This window comes from Acomys minous (assembly GCF_964271855.1).
Source record: "Acomys minous genome assembly, chromosome: 2".
NCBI lineage: Eukaryota > Metazoa > Chordata > Mammalia > Rodentia > Muridae > Acomys > Acomys minous.
This window is the reverse complement of record NC_140484.1, coordinates 109,452,778-109,456,743: the sequence shown is the minus strand read 5'-3', so window position 1 is coordinate 109,456,743 and position 3,966 is coordinate 109,452,778. Positions and strand designations below refer to the sequence as shown.

At 40.9% G+C, this 3,966-nt stretch overlaps 1 pseudogene across 1 annotated transcript; it reads left to right on the top strand.

Annotated features, from left to right (window-relative positions):
- Positions 1–1,568: 1,568 nt before the first annotated feature.
- LOC311588313 (large ribosomal subunit protein uL24-like) lies at positions 1,569–1,993 on the top strand (annotated as a pseudogene). The gene has a single exon. The product of its transcript is annotated as a large ribosomal subunit protein uL24-like (transcript).
- Positions 1,994–3,966: the final 1,973 nt, after the last annotated feature.

Below are 3,966 nucleotides of genomic sequence, written 5' to 3'. Positions count from 1 at the left end.
TTGTATATTGATACAAAGTAAGTTTAATTTTGATACATTGTAATAGAATTCAGATTTAATATTATTCTTCACGCATTATATTTCTACTCTAAAATGAGGTGTTGTACACATACAAATCAATTAATACATGGTTTACTTCCAATACTCTGATAGTGTTATTGTAGGCTGTTTAGGATAATTAATTAATACAAGTCAATTGTTGGTTAATTCATGGTCATGTCAAGTATAGGAACATACATTCTAGGTTTAACAGATAGATATAATTCTATAAATAGATAAGGTAAAATAGTTAGATATGCTCTTCAAAAACCTCAGATGCCTACAGAATATGGTATTTAAAATGTTTTTATTAATGTAGGATTCTTTGACAATAAGACAGGTTAACTCTTGGCAGTACCCAGCCTACCACAAAAAGATGATGAGCATCAAAGAACCTCCTTGTAGCGATGGTTTCAAGTGTGGCAAAACAGCCAGGGGATAAAAATGTCCTCATTTCTCCCACAGACAAAATTCTGCCTAAAGTGGGTGAGGTTGGATGCAAGCAGAGTTGATGACCAGACTCTGCCAAAACAGGGTAAACAAGTCCTCAATAGTTCCTGCTTTACAAATATGTCTGTCAGATATACTGGGCCGGAAGGCTGAAGATGATGCTCCAGTGTTATAGAGAGTTGTGGGTCTACTCAGGCAGTAAACTGTCTCTGTCAGTTTTTCATTTTGGAAGCTGCTAACCTGCACTTCCTATTTACTCAGATAATTAAATTTATTCCTTCTCAAGTCTCTGATGGGGTTGAAGACCAGATAGTTTAAAAATTAAACTTAGTTATTTAGGAGTTAAGATACTTTTATGTCTAGATAAATACTTTTAAGTTGATAGATATAAACTTTAATAGATAATTTAATAGACTTAGGTTCAAAACTTTAGACTCACAAAGATAAAATAGATAATATCTCTTCAAGGTTGCCAAATATCATTTGATTAAACATTATGTATGTAAGTCTTACCTATTGGTTTTTATCATTTTCATAATTGTACTTACTGTATATTTTTAAAATGGCCTCTTTATTTAGACAGAAAAGGGGAATTGTTGGGGCACGGTCTGATGTACTTTGATGCTAATTAATAAAAAGTCATCCCACCTGGGCAGGGCAGAAGAGGTGTGGCTAAGATTCCAGAGTTTAGGGAGAGAGAGAGAGAGAGAGAGAGAGAGAGAGAGAGAGAGAAAGGAATCCTGGGAAGAAGAGGAAGGAGAAAGAAGACAACGAGGAGAGAGACCCTGAGGAGAAGAGAGGAAGGCCACCATGGGTTAGATGGAGGAGGACACATGGCCGGCGTGGATAAAGAATCTGGCCCAGATGAAGAACAATAGCAAGTATTTGGAATTATGGATGGGAGGTAGAATGATAGAAATTGGTAGACGCAGATGGCATAGGATTGGGGCAGGGATCCCATATCTGCCCCAATATGGGAAGCAGATTAGAGGATTACTGTCTGCCCTGCCCCAGGCTAACTAAGGCTGTCTTAAAATATAACCAGTGTCAGCGGCCATTGCTGGATCGCAGGCGCCAAAATGGAGTTCCAGCCCTTCATGACTTCTGACCAAAGCAAGAACCACAGATGCCATTTCAATGCACCTTCTCACATTCGGAGGAAGATCAATGTCTTCCCCTCTTTCCAAAGAGCTGAGACAGAAGTCTAGTGTCCGGTCCATACCCATTCGAAAGGATGAAGAAGTTCAGGTTGTCCAGCAGATTGGTAAAGTGGTCCAGGTATATAGGGAAAAATACGTCATCTATATTGAATCAATGCAGTGAGAAAAGGCTAACGGCACAACTGTCCACATGGGCATCCACCCCAGCAAGGTGGTCATCACCAGGCTAAAGCTGGACAAAGACCAGAAGAAGATCCTGGGAAGGAAAGCCAAGTCCCGACAAGTAGGAGAGGAAAAGGGCAAATACAAGGAAGAAACAATGGAGAAAATGCAGGAGTAGAGGCCTCTCATTAAAGACTGTTTAAGTAGTAAAAAATAAATAAATAAAAATACAAATTTAATATATATGTGTGTGTGTGTGTGGAGATATATAAATATAGATATATAGATATATAGATATATATGGATGGATGGATGGATGGATACACATACATATCCAGTGTCAGTGTCTTGATTGATTGCTAGCCGGGCCTACTGATAATACTAATAATACATATAATTAAAAACAACACATTATCACAGTGGTCTGGGACTTCTCACAGCAACCATTAACCAAGAAAACACCCACACACACTTGCCCACAGGACAGTCTCACAAGAGGCATTTTCTCCACTGAGGTTTCATCTTCCAAAACAATCCTAGCTTACATCAAGTAGACAAAAGTCAAGCTGACACACTTCCTCAATTACTCTCCAACTGAAAAATAGGAACTCCAGACAGGGCCTCTCCCTGAGTCTGGCACTCACTGGTTCGGCGAGGTTATCTTGCCTGCGAGCCCTGGGGGTTTCCCTGCCTCCGCTTTCCTAGGGTTGGTATTACAGACCCCCCTGGATTTCTGACCTGGATTCTGGGGTCTCCTGTTTGGATGATCAGGCTCCCAGAGAAAGCTTCTCTGCCAGCAGAGCCATCTTCCCAGCTTTAGACTCCTTGCAAGTCTCAGGAGGAGCTCCTTGACTACAAAGGACAATGAGTTTCTTGTTTCGTTTGTTTGCTTAATATTTAAGGTCAGCCCATAATCTGATTTCAACTGATTTTTTTTTTTTTTAATTCTCCTGAGTTGGAAATAGGGACCAAAGGTGAGAAATAGAAGGCTAGCTCACATTTCTGAATGTTTGCTGAAGCCCTGATTAAAATCCCATCACCACTGACCACCAGGACTGCTGCCTACGTATAAACATTCTGGATTGTCACCCCAATCTTTCCTGAAGCAGCAACCGTTTCTGCTCATGGACGGTCCTGTCCCCCCCAGAGCTTCCTCTGCCTCTTCTGGGCCTGTCAGCAGGGGTTTCGTGTGAGAAGGCACTTCTCCCTTTCCCACATTTTCGATACAGAATTGTTGCAGGCTATTGGATCCCATTGTGACCCCTGAGATTGTGAACTGTAGAAACCTGTTTCTTGTTTGCCATGGCTCAGCCCTCACACACACCTTCAATCCAAGAACTTTCTTTACTGTAAACAGGTGATTATGGTGTGGCTCAGCCCTAGCGCACACCTTTAATCCAAGAGCTTTCTGTACACAGAATTTAGTAAAATTAACCCTAGGTCAGGAGGCAGAACAAGAAACCATCTGACAGGGATTAAAGAGTAGGAGGGACTTTGAGTTGAAGGGTATTTAAGACAGTGTGGATAAGAAGAAAGAAAGGGCTTTTTGAACTCTGAGCTAGCAAGCTCTTTGGCTTTTTCTTTTTCTTTTTTTTTTCTTTTTTTTTTTTTTTTTTTTTTTTTTGAGCTTTGGGAGCTTTTTTCCCCTGAGACATGAGCTGAGGAGGAAGGGGAACTGGGTGCTTTCTCTGCCTCTCTGAGTTAGCAGGTTTTCATCCCCTGCATCTGGCTCCTGAGTCTTTATTGGCAAAAATCTAACATTTGGGATTTTCATTTTTTAAAACAACACAGAATATCCTTTGCTCTGTCCACATGGACATATTTCCAGCTGCTCCCCCGACCTGCTGGTGGAAACTATAAAAACTCATCCCAGGACCAGCTCATTTTTTTTTTCTACAAAGCCATTTGTTTCAGAGATGCCTCAGTCTGCAACGTTTGAATTAAATGAAATTGAGATCATTCTCTTTTTTTTAAGATTTATTTATGTTTTATTCTTATGCGTACATGCCTGGGTGAGTTTATGACTATTCTGTGTGTGCTGGACCACATGAAGGCCAGAGGAGGGCACCGGATCACCTGGGACTGGAGTTATAGGCAGTTGTAAGCCACCCAGGATGTGGATGTTGAAAGCATCTTTCTCTCACAGGGTCTCATG